We start from the raw sequence: 18,144 nt of genomic DNA on the forward strand, positions 1-18,144 counted from the left end.
GCTTAAACAATATCGGACATCTCTACATATTAGAATAGAAAAAAGTGGACCAAATTATTTTTTCTAACAGAGTAGACCTTCATAAAGCAGAAATCATTAATTGAAAAGATTTATTTATGCGGCTTTTGTTACTGAAATAATCGAGCATCCATCCATTGCTGATGGGAGTTAACTTTTCCTTATGTATAATATAATTGAATATTACGATTTTTTTTCGCCAGAATTCAGCAACGTCAACATTTGAAAAAAAAGAAGTTATTTTTATATGACCGAAATAATGCATAAAACATGTTTGTTCTGTGTGTCACTTATAGGCTGCACAATTACTGCTCCGCAATATACTAAATTCGAGATGAAACATTTCTTGATATTCGGAAATGGTGATACTACTACTACTACTACTACTACTACTACTACTACTACTACTACGACTGCGAAGGAAAAACACTTAAAGACTTTGAAACTACTGCTCAGAATTGCACCAAATTTGCGTTGAAGTATCCTTGAATATTTCATACTACTACTTCTACTTGGTCCTGGATATGACCTTAAACTATATCCAGTGGTGAGGCTCCAGCTTGAGGGCTTTGGGGACTGTGGAGGCACCCTTTAATTACCATTGCTCCCAGGTCCACTCTGACCCGAAGTGGTAGTACCTGTTAGGGTCCCAACTATGGGTTAAATAGAAACCGACTTGAAAACAACAAATATATTCTATTAAAATATTGTTTTTCAAAATCTTTGAATTCGGCATTAAATAACCCGAAAAGGGTTGATATGCCGTAAAACAAAAACAAACTACTACTACTACTACTACTACTACTACTACTACTACTACTACTAGGGCAAAAAAAATTTAAAGACTCTAAAACTTCTGGTCAGAATTGCACCAAATTTGGGATGATGCATCCTTAAATGCTTTATACTACTACTACTACTACTACTACTACGACGACGACTCCAAGTACTGCGAAGACAAAAACACGTAAAATCCGTGAAACTACTGCTCAGATTTGCACGAAATTCGGGATTAAGTATCCTTGAATGTTTCATCCTACTACTACTACTACTACTGCAAAGATAAAAACACTTAAAGATTTTAAAACTACTGCTCAGAATTGAACTAAAGTTGAAATAAACATCCTTACACCTTTCACACTACTACTACTACTACTACTACTACTACTGTGAAGTCAAAAACACTTAAAAACTATAACTTATATTTATAATTGCATCAAATTTGCGACGAAGCATTCTTAAATATTTCATACTACGACTACTACTACTACTATTACTACTACTACTACTACTGCAAGGATAAAACTATAGAGTCTACATTTACTGGACACAATTACACACAATGTTTCATGATATGCACTACGCATGCTGGCATTGTAACAATTATACAGGGTGACCCCCCCCCCAAAAAAAAACAAACAAACAAACAGAGGACATTCAATTGTTTTAGTGAGCATTTTACAGTAAACTAGTTATGACCAAAGTTTCGTTTCATTCGGACAAAACACTAAGAAACGGGGCCTAATTAGAGTTGGGGCCCGTTTCTTTTGGGTCACCCTGTACTATGGCCTACTAAATTTGTTCTGACGAGCCCTTGGGAAACCGGATGTAGTAACATTAAAAATAATGCCCTCACACGTGTTGCACCCAAAAGCTGAACTTTTTTACACCTTTTTTTTTTTTTTTTTTTTGACTCATGTATCCTGAAAGGACGAGAAGCTGACGTGCTTCTGAAAAAGGCGAAATCTGATCGAACAGATTAAACTTAATTGTCTTCCCCTCTTGCTGTCTGTTTATTTATCCGTTGTAGGAGTCTTAAAGGTAGACGCCTTAAAATAGCTTTATAATACGACTTTCATTAAAATACAAAACAAGCTAAAAAAAAAAAAAAAGCTAGAAAAATGCAAAAGAAAATGCTAAAAAAAAAAATGGCCCCAGCTTCCGGGTAACACCTGGTTCGCACGCCAGTCTTGAAATATAAATATTCTACATATCAGTTTATGCAATTTGATACCTTTTTCTCTTATCGATAAAATGTTGCTAAATAACGTCTGGTGAAATATCTCTTTAAGAAATTATCATTGAGTAAATTAAGTCCGAATTACTACGAATAAAATAGGTCGTTGCGTGCTAACATTGGCTCGTTAGTGTTTAGTTTCGTCAATATACACGTATTTATTTTTATACTGTACATCAATAAACCATAAGATTATTTATTTTAAATAAATAGCTTGATCTGATTTCAAGATGATAGGAAGCAGTTTTTCCCTTCTTCTTCTTCTTCTTCTTCTTCTTCTTCTTCTTCTTCTTCTTCTTCTTCGTATATACGGCATAATCATGTTGCCACACCGGGTCCCGTTAGATCACCGAAGTTAAGCAACGTTGAGCCTAGTTAGTACTAAAATGGTTAACCATTTGGGAATTCCAGGTGCTGTATGTGCCCTCTGCTTATCTCGGCAATGTTTCTAGTCCTCCTGAACTTCTCCTTGCTACTGGACTCAATCAGTGCCGATTCAGGAGAGGTGTTGCTGGAGATTGCGCAACCATTGCCTCAAATTACACGCGCAGCTACCCTTACAGGGGGTATCCATTGTCTTTCGAGACTGAACGAAGGCATCATCATTATTATTACTCACTAGTAGTTCTCACACAGGCCATCTGATGATGACTTATTTGAGAACTCCTAATGATTGGTTGGTTGGTTGTTTTTATTTTACGGCATATCAACCTTTTTCGGGTTATTTAATGCCGAATCCAAAGATTTTGAAGAATTTTTTTTTTAATAGATTATATTTGTTGTTTTCACGTCGGTTTTTATTTAACCCAGAGTGGACCTGGGAGCAATGGTAATTAAAGGGTTGCTCCACACTCCCCAAAGCCCACAAGCTGGGGCCTCACCACTGGATATAGTTTAAGGTCATATCCAGGACCCCCATTGAGGGACTTTTACCCTCTGCAAGGGGGCAGTCGGCGTATTCTAATGCCCCACCGACAGGGCCAGAACTCCTAATGAGTAATAATAATAATAATAATAATAATAATAATAATAATAATAATAATAATAATAATAATTTTTAATCTCTTTTAATCTTACACACATATGTAATGTTTCTAATCTCAGTCTTTCCTATAAATACTATCATGGCATGTGCTTTTCAGAATCGTCTGATCTATTCCCCGCATTATTCACCGATGACAGTCGATAATATTTATTGGAGTCTGGGTGATAAAAGTTTCCCCAAATTTCCAGTACTCTTCACATCTTTTGATAACCTTTGCTAATCAATTAGCATTATCGCAACAGCCGCTTGCCATTGATTTCATTTGTCTTCACTGGCATTTTGGTAACAATAAGCCTCCTCAAGGTTTCAATCCCCTTCATGTCTGGATGTCTGGTGAGTGATTTTTCTGTTTGGTCTGTCCATCCTCCTTGACTCTTCTCAAATATTTGGTGTGGTTCGAGTCGTTATCAACACTACACATTTTATTTTAAGGGGTCGTAGTCTCACTAGGAGTTCTCAAACAGATTATCATCAGTAATTGCCCACTGAAAAAATAGTCGATAATGTTCCCCGAAATCTGAGTGGCAACAAGCCTCCCAGATCTCCAGTACAGTACTCTTCACCCTTTTCGATAACAATTGCAAATGATTTTATGTTATTACAACAGTCGATTATCGTTAATTTCTCTCCCGGCTTTCCATCCTTCTCCTCTCCCGGCTTTCCATCCTTCTTAACCCTTCACGACCATTTTGGTGTAGCATTAGCTGACGCTAGTGCCATCACTTTGGGAGGGGTGCAATTTATGAGATTTTTTACAAGTTCAGTTCCCTTAGATTCACGTGATGGTTCCCTTTCTATTGTTTTCTTTATTTTCAATGGCAAATTCAATGTAGCTTCTTAAGTTTCGCACGTTATGTTGGTTGGTTTCTGCATCCAAGGATTTTCCTTAAGATTTCAGTTGTTTTAATCTTTGTTGTCTGTTTTATGGCTCCGGTCTCCATTTGATTCAAATTTCTTCCACGCCTTTTCCAGTTTGTTTTTCGTAGCTGTTCCTAGTGCTCATATAATTATCGGTATTATACCAACTTTCTTTATGTTCCATGTCCATTTCCGTTCTCTGCCATGTTCTCTCTTTTTATGTTTCCTTGATCTTCATCATATAGTCTGCTTATTATTATTATTATTATTATTATTATTATTATTATTATTATTATTATTATTATTATTATTATTATACGCACTGACATTGCCCGGGAATGAATGTAGAACCTTGTTCCCAAAGTCGATATTTCTATGTAAATTTTCATTAATTTATTTCTTAAATTTTTAAGTTTATAGAAAAACAAAATGAAACATTTATTTTGCTGTTTATCAATGGCTGACATGAACGCAAACCCCAATATATCATTGTAAAAATTTCCCATACAAAATTAATACCGTTATTAGATTTCTCGTAAATCTTGATCTTGGTATAGGGCTTTGTTTTCTGCCTTTCATAAAGTCGATTCTCTTCCTGGCTCCTATCATTCACACACACCTGACACTATTCTAGATCCCTACAAATTTATTATCAGACCCTGTATAGAATACTACTGTCATATTTGGACTGGTGAATGTCTGTTCCATTTGAGGTTGCTTGATAAGGTTCAAAAATATATCTGTAATTAGAGGTGCCTTCATCCTCTTCTTCTGTACATCCTCTCTTTGAATCTTACACAAATGCGTAATGTTGCTAGTCTCAGTCTTTTCTATAAATACTATTATGGCATGTGTTTTTTTCAGAATTGTCTAGATTTTTCCCTTCATTCTTTGTTCCAGCTCTTTTGGCTTTTTGATGTAAAAGTATTCACTAATTTGCGGTTTTTATATCTCATTGTAATACAACCTGCTAACCCTCAATGTCATATTTCATCCCCTAATCCAATATCCCATTTGCAAGAATCGCAGACTTCCCCGTGACTGTTTTCCTCTTACCTATTACCTTTGTTTTATCAAACTAAGGATCTCCTGTCTTCGCAATAATTATATTTCGTTCCTTTTACCTCCTTACATCAACTGGCTTCATTCCTTGTCTCAAACAACTTCCATAAAAATTGTATACTCAGACAGAGACAACACAAGTATCGTTTAAATGATTTGGATCAATAAGAAATTACTTAATTTAAAAGTTTATTTAATTAAACGTTACAAAATTGTATTCAGTATAATCGTGTTTACACACTGATTTTAACCAGACCCCCAAAGTTAAGCAACGTGTAGTCTGGTCAATACGAAATGGGTGACGATTTGAGAAGACTAGGCGTGGTATATTATTAAATTTGTTGAGCATCGTTCATTCATTTCGTATTTATTGTTGACAATCGTTTCCCCCGATATCTTTCTAGTTAGAATTATTTCCAGAAATATATCGGATACTTACATGATTGCCAACATTCTTAAGTGAAAGTGTTTCTGTGGAATGAACTGGATTCGAACTTGAAACACCTAGGTTGTCAGTCCATGTCGTTAACTATTGACATACCGCCATCTTTATCTATATCTTGAAGGACGGCTAAACCGTCACGCAAAAAAAAAAAAAAAAAAAAATCAAATTTCAGCTCTGAAGAAGCTTTTAGAAAATACTTTAGTGTAACCAGCCAATCTATACATATATTGATATAACGGAACAATCGCCATTTCAACCTTGGGTGGAATTATGTTCTCAATCATGTGACGAAGTTCCTGAGAGGGAATCTGCAATTCGCTTTATCTGTCGTTTTCAAAATTGTTCAATTAAGAAAGAATGGGTAACTTCAGAGTCTGTAGCATTTCATATTCGCATGTATTGTAGATTAATAATGAGAAAGACATTTGCATCACATAACAACCCACGCGAAGTGAAAAAAATTGACGAGAAATGACACCATCTTTTTTTTTTTAATTCTCGTACGATGCCAAATTTAGACTCTTCATAAAAACGAAATGGGTGTTTGATCCACCTGTTAAACATGTTTCACACCAAAATTTGACGTCTTGTGACGCTTGACTGACATGGTTTCCTTTGCTCAAAAATTATAAAAACGAACAAACAACATTAACACACGTGTAACAATTTTATCCAACAGAACAAAATGACGTTACTACATGGTTACAAAGACGCAACAAAGATGTTACCCTAACGAATCAACATAACGTTACCTTGTAACATTGCAAATACATTTCCTCGAAAGTTTACATTATTAATAGCTTTTTAACAAATACACAAAATAACACAAAAACGAACTCAACTTTTAAGAACTTACTTCTTTAAAGAGGTGAAATAATAATAATAATAATAATAATAATAATAATAATAATAATGATAATAATAATAATAATGATAATAATAATAATAATAATAATAATAATAATAATAATAATAATAATAATAATAACTAGCGAGACCTGTGGAAATTCGACAGGGGACTCACTCATATGTAATATATTAATGTTGGCATTCTGTAGATGTTCAGTGTAAATGGAGACGCTCTGATATTATTGTAGCTTATTGTTAAAACTGCAAAAGTATTTATCTAAACTAGTACGAACGCCCGGTTAGGCCCAGTCGTAAAGTACGCTTAAATAGGATATTTTAATTCTTGCAGATTTCGTATATATTATTATAGAGTTAATGTTCTATCGATATTTTATATGTTATAAAGTTGCGATTTCAAAAATAAAAAAAATATATATGACTTGGGTGCAGTAGCTTGAATCGAAACCGAAATAAAAACTTATGATATATATATATATATATATAACTTGAGTTACTTCAGTCATAATCTAAACCGAAACCAAAACTTATGAAGAATTGTTGATAAAATTATTTATGACAAGGAATAGGACATAACAAGTAAACGACCCGGATGTAAGCGTTACACACAAAAGAACACACACGCTATCGTATTAATATATAGATAATAATAATAATAATAATAATAATAATAATAATAATAATAATAATAATTTTTAATCTCTTTTAATCTTATATATATATATATATATATATATATATATATATATATATATATATTATTCTTTATGTAAATATAGTTATATCTTGCTATGATGTGCAGATCGTTTCAATCATAAATGATCTCACCAGGCAAGATTATTTAAAAATTCCAAAACTGAAAAAGGTTCAGGACCATTTCCAATTCCTAGAGGAGAGATAATATAACTTTGCCATGACTGGCGTGAAGCATTATAGATTTTAATTTGATTATAATAATCAAATTTCAGTTAAAGAAGGGGGGGGAGTAAACGGATAGTTTTAGGAAAGGATTAGAGAGTGTGGTAAGAGGGGAAGGGTAATATGAAGATATAGAGAGGGGTATGCATTTACTAAGGGGAGAAAGCGAGAAGGGAGAGATGAACAGGGGACGATATAAACAATTTTATGATTCAAGTTAGTTAAAAGTTTCTCGACTATGTGAAACAGAAACGAGTCATATTGTCTATCTATAAAACACGACGTCTTTCGTTAAATTATTTATTTATTTATTCACTTATTCAATTTAGATCTTTTGTTTTGAAATTAACACGGACTATTTCAGTTATATTAAACTGAATATTTATTTATTTTATTTATATCTTAATAAGTTAAAATATTTAAGCTTATCAAATAGTTGTTATTTTAGATTTTATTTTATTTCTATATATGCACATACATATACATACATGCATACATACATACATACATACATACATACATACATACATACGTACATATAGACACACACACAAATGCATATGTATACATATGTATACATACATATACAGATATACCCACACAAACGCACCCACACAAGCATATTTATGTTTAAATATCTAAAAAGGGTGTATTAATATCAAAATTTCATTTTCAAAATTATTTTCCAAGGTTTTGCCAATTGAATAGAAATTTCTTAGTTACATAATTAGTATATTTTTTATATGAATACACCTTTTTTCATATATAAACAAAAAAAACAAATAATAATAAATACATAATAAAAATTATGATTAAAAATAAAAGAATGAGTAATAAAAATATATACATAAATACATAGATAGGTAAATAGTTTTTATAACACATGATATATATATATCTATATCTATGTACACTTGATTGATTATGTATGCATGTATGTATATATATATATTTACATATATATATCTAGGTATACTAAAGTAATAATAAGTATTATTTAATAAACTTTAATATATTAACTTATTACGATACAAATTAATAATTGATTTGATACAATCAGTAAGTTAACTAAAACGATAGAATATCTGCATACGGTTATATATATACATATATATATACATACATGTATATATATACATATATATGTGTGTGTGTGTATTTTCTTGTATATTGGTATATATCTATGTATGTCCGCATATATATGCCTGTGCATGTGTATGTACGTATTTCATATGGGTTAGTATATATGTGTATATATGTATATGACGTATTGTATGTATGTATGCATATATGTGAATATATGTACATTTATATTCATATATATATATGCATATTGTATAAGTATTGATATTGTATTTGTATTTCTATGTATGTGACTATGTGTCTGCTGTATATATATATATATATATCTATATATGTATATCTGTATATATATATATAGATATATATATATATATACACCTACTACACCCATATAATTAAGTATCCCATTTATTTTAATCTACCACTAACAAACAGATAAGCCTAAAATACCAATTTTCTAAAAATTATACCAAGCCAACCAATATTACTAGAACACCCTCAATGAAATAAATACCCAAGCCCTGATCGTTATTTCTCTAATACACTTTCTGCAGTACTACATTCGCACCTAATATATCGGTTTAAATAGTTAACTGTACCTATTCGCTTACATATATTGGAAAATATCTAACGAAAGAGTCCCAATAATATAGTTTTAAGTACATATCTTCAAAGATATACAAAATATGTGGACGAAATGATGTTTTAATAAGGATATATTAAGTTCCTAAAAATACAACCAAACTGTAGAGATTAAAGTTGCCCGTGAGTGTATTTTAAAATTCCTTGGTGTTGTGGTGGCACCCACTCATTTACATATGTGGATAATATTACACATAAATAGCAAGACTCGGTTAGTCTGAGTGTGTGTTAACCAGAAGCCATCGAAGGCCGAGCCGAGAGCAGATATGTTCTCCAGCCAAGACTCTCTTACTTGAAAACCATTATGTAAATATACTGTAAATATACTTTTCCTAATACACTTCTTATTTATCTACCTTTTGTTTGTTGAGTCTTCATTTGTATTGCCTTATACGTTATTTGGCCCAACCTGCAAACATTACAGTTGGCGACGAAGATGAACGTCAAGCATAACACTTGGAAAATCCTTCGGAAATTATTTAGATTTAAACATACCCTTTACATATCAAAACTAAAATTAAAAATAGAAACAAAATAGTAAATTTAATAAAAGAAAATAAAAGGAATGAAAAAAGAAAATAAAAATAATTATGAATCACAATAAAAAACCAATATATAAAAATAATAAAAAAATAAATACATTAATACATAAATTAATAAAAATTCAAAACACGGTCTATACATGTACATATGCTTGTTCGCGTGTGTTTGTGTGGGTGCATCTGTATATATATATATATACATATGTATTTGTGTGCGTGTCTATATGTATGTGTATGTATGTATACGTATGTGTATATATAGAAACAAAATAAAAGCTAAAATAACAACTATTTGATAAGCTTAAATATTTTTTGACTTAAGATATAAATTAAAATATAAATATCCAATATAATATAACTGAAAAAGTCCGTGTTAATTTCAAAACAAAAGATCTAAATTGAATAAATGAATAAATAAATAAGTAAATAATTGAACGACAAACATCGTGTTTTATAGATAGACAATATGACCCAATTCAGTTAAACTTTTTTCCATGGTCGAGACACTTTAAACGACTCGCTTGTTACATGTCAACTGTTTTCACCCCCTCTCTTTCCTCTTTCTCCCATTAGTAAATTCATACCCCTCTCTATATTTTCATATCACCCTTCCCTCTTACTACTCTCTCTAATCCTTTCACAAAACTATCCTTTTAACCCATTCTTTAACTGAAATTTGATTTTTATAATCAAATATAAATCCATAATGCTTCACGCCAGTCATGGCAAAGTTACATTTTCTCTCCTCTAAAATTGAAAAAGGTCCTGAACCCTTTTCAGTTTTTTGAATATTTAAATCATCTTGCCTGATGAGATAATTTATGATCGAAACGGTCTGCACATCGTAGCAAGATATGACTGTATTTACATAAAGAATAATAAAAATATAATTTGCTCTCTTTTATTGTGCACTATCAACGACCATTGTTGAAATGTAATTATTCTTAATTTTTTGGATCTGTTTCTATATATATATATATAGCTTAATGCGTTAGAGGAAAAGAGAGAGTTCAATTCCACAAGAGGAGACTTATCTGGATAATGCCAAGCTCAACAATTATCATTGGAGCTTATACAGTAAAACAACAAGAGTATGAAATGAAGGCACAAAACTATATATTGGTGGATATAGATTAGGCTTCCATTAGCTTCGATGAGCCTTGGCATAAAGAGTCCCTTCTATCCCCAAAATAATTGCTTGTATTCCATTACTCAATAAATGAACCAATCTATATATAGTTTTGTGACTTCATTTCATACTCTTGTTGTTCTATTATATATATATATATATATATATATATATATATATATATATATATATATATATATGATTAGTTAAATTTCTAAATTTCTTAAATTTTTTATTTCTATTGTTAATTTATTTATAATAACGGTATAAATATAGATTCTTTAAAACATTTAATGTTAAGGCTCCTTATAATATTCATGCAATACATTGTTATACCCTAATCACGAGGTCGGCCAATGTTATTTTAAACACCATTTACAATAGAATATTCTTTACATACTTCGACTTCTAATTCCTGTAAATCATTACCCAACCGGTAAATAAATCTGAATAATTACAGGGTCGAGCGATCAAATAAAGTGATTTATTTCAATATTTAATATATCAAGTAAAATTTCTTTCTCGCTCTTTGTCATTTCTTTTTCACAAAAACATTTGTTTTTGATCAGTCAGTTCTTTTAGTGCATTGGTGAAACAAAACTAAAATTTGATTTAAATCCTTCTCCAAATTTACTTATCCTGAATTCTATTCATACGAATTTTATCGTAAGAAGGGGACGCAACTTTGTATTTGTAAAAACAAAACACTTCCCGTTCTTTGGAACAAAAATAATATTGGACAAAAAAGGGAAAGAAAAGCAAAAAAAAAAAAAAAAAAAAAAAAAAAAGCGGCGTCGTTAAAATAAATAACATTATATATATATATATATATATATATATATATATATATATATATATATATGTCAAAACTGGTAATTAGTAAAAACCTGAAGGAGGTGCTCAATACTATTGCAGAGCAAATATATATATTTTTTTATTATCCTTTTATCTGTTTTAGTTACACTTGTTTCTACTACCGGATCGCGTTTGCGAGCCAGCAACTTCGTCAGACTGTTCAAGTTTGACGAAGTTGCTAGATTGCAAATACAATCCGGTAGCAGAAACATGTGTAACTAAAACAGATAAAACGGTAATATATATATATATATATATATATATATATATATATATATATATATATATATATATATATAATCCCTTCCAATGAAACGCAGTGTAGATGCATATTGTTAAAAGCTTAATTGACCACTGTTGTCCGTACAAAATATCAAATAGTTCAATTGTAGCAGTTATAAAAGACCACTTTCTCTAGAAAATCAGCGCCTCCCTCTGAATTCTTCGGCCATAGATTGACCTATCAGCTAACCGGGCGCAATGATTCATCTGCTCCCTAAAGTCTTGAAGGAACGTCAGTCAGTCACTCAGGACCGGACCTTCAGCTTAGCAACATCTCTCCTCTCTCGTCCCCTGTCCACCGGACATCTTGACCTAACATTGACGGTCTCCACTGGAGACGACTGCTAGCTGGGAACAACACAGGAAATATCCCAACTGACCGATACTGACCTTCAATGTCTGCTGCAAATAAATAGCCTTTTTCATTATTACTGTTGAAAAGAAGTTTGTTGTTCAATTCGTGTTGTGTTCATTAAATATATTTTATTAGTGGACACAAACCGGTAGCTTTCTAAACAATTAGATCGTATTGCTTTCCCAGCACTAAAAGTGATGTGATAACACGTTTTCCAGGTTCTTTTCATAATTCGAATCGCTCGCATCTTTCCAACCAGCCGATGTTCGTCTTAGCATCATTTTGAAAACCATGGCACACAAGTAAATAAATGCAAGTGTTCCACATGGGCGGTATGAACTATGGCCGGAATTATTTTTTATAGGATGTGATCTTAAAACAAGGGACATCATTTTCGTATTCGTCAATACAGAGTTGTGTCCCTTTTTGTTTGGGACAGTAATAATATTTCGGGATGAAATGATATAGTTTAAGGAAAATAATTTGCAATTTGCAATAAAAAACCGGAAGTTGTAGCTATTAAGTAGGTGCCAAAATAATCTCGATTTTTGACGTTCAACTATAAAAAAAACGACATTTTGACATTCAACTATAAAAAAAACAACTTTATTTTTGCAGCAACCTTATAGTTAAAAATAGATAAATTGACAAAATAATTCAATTAGAAATGAGATAATCTCGCATTCCGCATCCAAAAAATTGCTGTGATGACATATTTTGAAGTTTTATTTTACTACTCAAACTTTCAACCAGATGAGGTTCGCCATGGCATATTTCTGTCAAGCTAGGGACTGACTAGGCTAATAAGACACTTCTGCTGCGGGATGAGCTACCGTCCGGTTTGGTCATAGGAGATGCATTCTCCCAGGCATTACCTCCTCTTTTAGTCAGTAGGAGATTTTTTTTTTTAAATATTATTCAGCCAGGTGCCCCTACCAGAGAGTGATGACAGCGCTCCTTTTATGATTACTTTGTACTCAATTAGAGTGCCTTTCCCACCGTCGGGGTAGCTGGTTTTACCCATCTTCTGAACTGTGACACATTTTCTGAAGTAGGAAGTAAATAGGGTCTTTAATAATCCTTGCGAGTTTTCTGGGATAAGTGGGTTGTACTTTGGCTGTGTGTGGCCTGCAATAAAAAAAGTAATTTTCCTTTCTGACAAAGTCAAGAAACCATTACAGAAAAGGGAGATTGGTGTTCGGTGAAGTATATAATATATTCCTGCTGCATTTTATAATGAAACGCCTTTTTGTTTTTAATAGGGCCAGAGGCTAGTTCAGATTTTAGGCTTGCAATGGTTGCATTCTCAAAAATGTTGTTTGCATACGTATAACAGAAGACAGTTTTGCGCCAGTCAGAAGGTAAATCTATGTCCAAAGTTATGTTGAAATTAAAGGGGCCCTTTTGTTAACTGTACTAACGAGTCATAATTACGAAAGCTTGAAGGACACTTCAGGATAAGCGTTAATGAGATTGTTCGGAGGATTCGTAATAATGGTAGGGGCTGGGCAGCGTTTGAGTATTTAAAAGGACAAATCAACAAGAATTTGTTTAAATTAAAATTGAGAACGACCATGTTGTAACCAGCTGGGGAACAGCCCGTAGTATTGCGTTTCACAAAGGATAATTCTTTTCTTCTGGAGGTTCCTTTTAGTTTTAGGTATTAAGAGGAAAGGGAAGATATTTTCAGTGGTTCAGTGTGAAAGTTTTGTAGGAGATAACCAGAGATTGGAGCTCTGTCGATTACATATCATGAAGATAACGATAGAGTAGAGAAAGACTAACAACTAGACACTCTGACAGTTGACACCCCAAAAATAAATACATATCGCTTTTCTTTGTTAATAACTGTTACTGACCGGTGAATTACTTTTGCATTATAATACAAGTAAATAGACGCCAGTATTTCGCAATCTCTACAGTACAAGAAATAGTACTTAAACTCACAAATTATCAAGAGGTAATAGCCACTCGAGGAAAAAAGTTAATGAGTTTGTTCGAAGGATTGGTAACAGACGGAGTTTTGTTATTTAAGAGAAACATCGCAGTGTTTAACATTGACCAATCTCGTGATTATAGTATAAATAATGATCGCATAAATACTATAGGAGGCTTTCACATGCAAGAAATCTATATTTATACCGATATCTTAAGAAAACTGAAGAAAGAAATATAAATGCAAATTAATAGGACATTTAATTTTTTTCAACCTCCGTCCCATCCTTCACCGGTAGAACATTCACAGCAAAAACTCGTTTATTTACCAGCACTTCAAAGAATGTTCTGATTTTCTTATGTGTACCCAACACTAGACGAAACGTGTGTTTTTCAAGTCTAATGTCAACAAATGCACGTTGGCTTATCCATTTTAATGATCCAATTTTGCTCATGTCTATCGTTTTCAATCCTCTCATAATATTTTTCAACATTTAACTGACAACTTCATTAACTTTTATCCTCGAGTTCCTTTCGGCCTAATTAAGTGGTGGTTCTTCTGTATAAAAGTGTAAAAAAAGACAAATGTTACGCGATACAAGTATATATATATATATGTGTGTGTGTGTGTGTGTGTATACTAGATTAAAGGTATTAAAGAATGATAACTAATGAATTTAACGAGGTTATTAAGAAAAGCAATATATATATATATATATATATATATATATTATATATATATATATATATATATATATATATATATATATATATATATATATATATATAAACAAATTTACATGGTCCTGATACTGGACATGTTAATGTTTCGGACAAATAGTCGGTTATAACCAGAAGTCCTCGTCAGGCGACTTAATAAATGATTGCTTTCCACAGAAGAAACCAGTCTTCAAATCTCTCTCTCTCTTTCTCCCTCTCTCTCCCTCTCTCTCTCTCTCTCTCACACACACACACACACACACACACACACACACACACACACACACACATACATATTTAAAAGTATTTCAAAAATGTCATATATATATAACTGAAAATTTTTAAATACTTTTAAATATGTATAATACTGAAAAATAAAATCCCATATAAAAATTGGTATAAATATTTATTAGGCAATTCCAATACGACCAAAAAGCTCAAGATACGAGCTAGAGCAATAGTGTAAACGAAAATTAAGTTCTATAAATCAAACATATTACGAACACTTGATTTTTTTTAACAAGGAATACATTTTTTTCCTTAATCAATGGATTTTCCACAAATTGCTCCAACCATTGGAGGAAATATGTCCTGCAAAGTTTTTCATATATTGAAAAACTAAAAAGCTTGAATGAAAGCCTAAAAGAAGCAAAAAAAAAAAAAAAAAGGATATTCCATGGTGTAAATGCAGAAGAAATATAGATACAATCGTAAAATGCAATGCTAAGAATGGTATAATCCAAAATCAGTTGGTGAGTTCTTAAAACTCCAAAACAACGTGCTGCTGATAGCAAAAACGGCTGCCATTTGTAATTTACGTTTGCTGCCGAAGAAAAGATTATAAGTTCAGAAGATTTTTTTAAATTACATTTTCACCCCAAACAAGGCACAATGCTACTTTGATGTAGGGGCAACTATCAGGGACATAAGTTGCAGGGATGCTATGTAGGGAGTTGGGCAGCAAGATGTCTGTTCACTTGAACTTCTGAATGTCAGTACAGATGGGGAAGCAGAAACCCGGAAGAGAATTCCAAAGTCTAGCAGTTCTGGGGAATAAAATATTATAGTAGAAGGCTCTCTTACATCTTGGGATCTCTACTCAGCAGATTTTGGGTCTAAACATTTGAAATTTTATATAGCGGGTATTCAGACATGCGGCAAGCATTTTATTATCTTTTAGGGCAAGGGTTTTGCAAGGTAAAAGTTTAAAGAGTTGACCTTCGCAGATTCTATCAAACTCCTCCGCCAATTTTGGATCTAAAGACTTGGAATTTTAAATATAGGTTACTTGAACATGGGTCAAACATTTTATTTTGATTTGATATCAAAACAATAAATATTAATGGGTCAAAATTGGGGTCAAAGTTTAAAAAAAATTACGTCTGCTAACTCTACGAAATTTCTCAGATAATTTCTGGTTTAAACATTTGAAATTTTACATAAAAGTATATTTACACATAGGGCAAGTAATGAACAGTACGAAGGATTCGAGCAAAGACGGGCAAAAATGCAAGTAGTACATAAGGTTGGTTTTGAAAGTAATAGTAAATTAATAGCAAATACTTTTGGGTTTGAGATTAATAGTGAATTAATAGTAAATACGTTTGGATTTGAGAACAATAGAATATTAATATTAAATTATGTTTGGTTAGAGGTTAATATTGAATTAATAGCAAATAAGTTTGGAGTGTAAAAATACTGAGTTAATAGCAAATAATTTTGGGTTTGAGATTAATAGTAAATTAATAGTAAATAAGTTGGAGTTGAGAAAATAGTAAATAAATAGCAAATAATATTGGGTTTGAGATTCATAGTGAATCATTAGTAAACAAGTTTGGATTTGAGAAGAATAGTAAATTAATCGCAAATAATTTTGGGTTTGAGGTTAATAGTAAATTAATAGTAAATAAGTTTGGATTGAGAAGAAAAGAAAATTAATAGCAAATAATTTTAGGTTTGAGATTATTAGTGAATTTATCTATCTATCTATCTATCTATCTATCTATCTATCTATCTATAAAAGTCAAAAGGTCTGTCTGTGTATGTGTCTGTGTACATTTCCCTACACAATAACTCTGTCAATTTTCGATCTAGAGACTCGAGATTTGACATAAGGGATACTGAGATTTGAGAAAATCTTTTTAATCAGTTGTCGGCCAGCAATTTGGCTGTCGAGGGGTCAAAGTTCAACGATTTGATCTGTGAAAACTCTACCAAACTCCTCCGCCAATTTTGGGTCTAAACACTTGAAATTTAAAATGTAGGTTACTTTGACACGGATCAAACATTTTATTTTGATTAGAGCCCCCAAAAGTAAATGTTAAAGTGTCAAAATTGGAGTCAAAGTTAAAATAATTGATCTCTGCATCTCTACCAAATTACTCAGCCAAATTTACATAAAAGGTATTCAGAGATAGGGCAAGCTTTTTAATCGGTTTCGGTCGGAAATTTGAGCTGCCAAGCGGTCAAAGTTCAAAAGATTTTACGTTTGCGGTATCTAGCAAACTACTCAGCCAATTTTCGGTCTAAACATTTGAAATTTATACATAACAAGCATTCAGGCATTTTGCAAGCATTTTAATCAGTTTTGGGGCGAAAACTTTGCTGCCCAAAGTCAAAGTTGAAAGAGTTGACCATTGCAGATTCTACAAAATTTTGGGTCTAAAGACTTGAAATTTAAAATGTAGGTAACTTGGATATGGGTAAAACTTTTTCTTTTGATTTGAGACCATAATAATAAATGTTAAGGGGTTAAATATGGGTCAAATGTAAAATAAATCGACTTCTGTGGTCTGTGTGAAATTACTCAGACAAATTTTGGTCTAAACATTTGAAATCTTACATAAAATATATTCACACGTAGGACTCGTTATGAACAGTACATAGGGCCCGAGCAAAGCCGGACAGAAATGCAAGTAGTAAATAAGCTTGGTGTTGAGAGCAATAGTAAATTAATAGCAAATAATTTTGAGTTTTACATTAATTGTGAATTATTAGCAAATAATTCTGGGTTTGAGAGTAATAATAAATTAATAGCAAATAATTCTGGGTTTGAGATTATTAGTGAATTAATAGTAAATAAGTTTGGATTTAAGAATAATAGTAAATTAGTAGCAAATAATTTTGGGTTTGAGATTAATAGTGAATTATTAGCAACATGTTTGGAGTTGAGAAAATTGTAAATTAGTAGCAAATGTTTTTAGGTTTGAGATTAATAGTGAATTAATAGTAAATAGGTTTGGAGTTGAGAAGATAGTAAATTAATAGCAAATAATGTTGAGTTGACATTATTAGTGAATTAATAGTAAATAAGTTTGGATTTAAGAATAATAGTAAATTAGTAGCAAATAATTTTGGGTTTGAGATTAATT

At 31.8% G+C, this 18,144-nt stretch overlaps 1 protein-coding gene and 1 pseudogene across 1 annotated transcript in view; one reads left to right on the forward strand and one right to left on the reverse strand.

Annotated features, from left to right (window-relative positions):
• Positions 1-18,144, reverse strand: part of LOC145294041 (uncharacterized) — a 138,409-nt gene that overhangs the window by 117,291 nt on the left and 2,974 nt on the right. The gene's annotated exons all lie outside the window — the stretch shown is intronic.
• On the forward strand, positions 2,341-2,458 carry LOC145294463 (5S ribosomal RNA; annotated as a pseudogene).

This window comes from Euprymna scolopes, chromosome 15 (assembly GCF_053919585.1).
Source record: "Euprymna scolopes isolate OS-2025 chromosome 15, ASM5391958v1, whole genome shotgun sequence".
NCBI lineage: Eukaryota > Metazoa > Mollusca > Cephalopoda > Sepiida > Sepiolidae > Euprymna > Euprymna scolopes.